Genomic DNA, 524 nt, shown 5'->3' on the forward strand with positions numbered 1-524 from the left:
TTTCTTTTTTTTGTCATTTGCTGAATTGTGTTTTACTTTTGTCTCATTACACTTTTATTCTAAGTATCACTCTACGGCCGTCTTACATGCGGTATTCATATATATTCAGATTGTTTCGTTATTAGTATATGTTCAGGATATTCCTCGTTAACTTCCTGGCAGATCACGTGTTAGATAACAGCAGAGAGACGACATATTCTGCCTCATTGTTTGTCATGATGATGAAAGCTTATTTTCAGCCACAAAATTATTCATGTTTAATGCGCGTTTATGAGATATATATCATCATTTTACATGAGCTAAAATTATAACCCGTGTTGAATTATTACATACGCTCACTCGCTTTAATCATTACACACAGCAGAATAATCAGGTAAACCTCGCCAAAATAACCTACACATACTCACCTAGCCAACGTTTACCCCTGCACGGCTAACACACATATAAAAACACAGTAAACACGTACATGCTTCTAATCAACACGTATCCCTGCCTAATGTACACGTACACTTACCATAGCCCCT

The sequence above is a fragment of the Penaeus monodon genome, chromosome 29 (assembly GCF_015228065.2).
Source record: "Penaeus monodon isolate SGIC_2016 chromosome 29, NSTDA_Pmon_1, whole genome shotgun sequence".
NCBI classification, from domain to species: Eukaryota; Metazoa; Arthropoda; class Malacostraca; order Decapoda; family Penaeidae; genus Penaeus; species Penaeus monodon.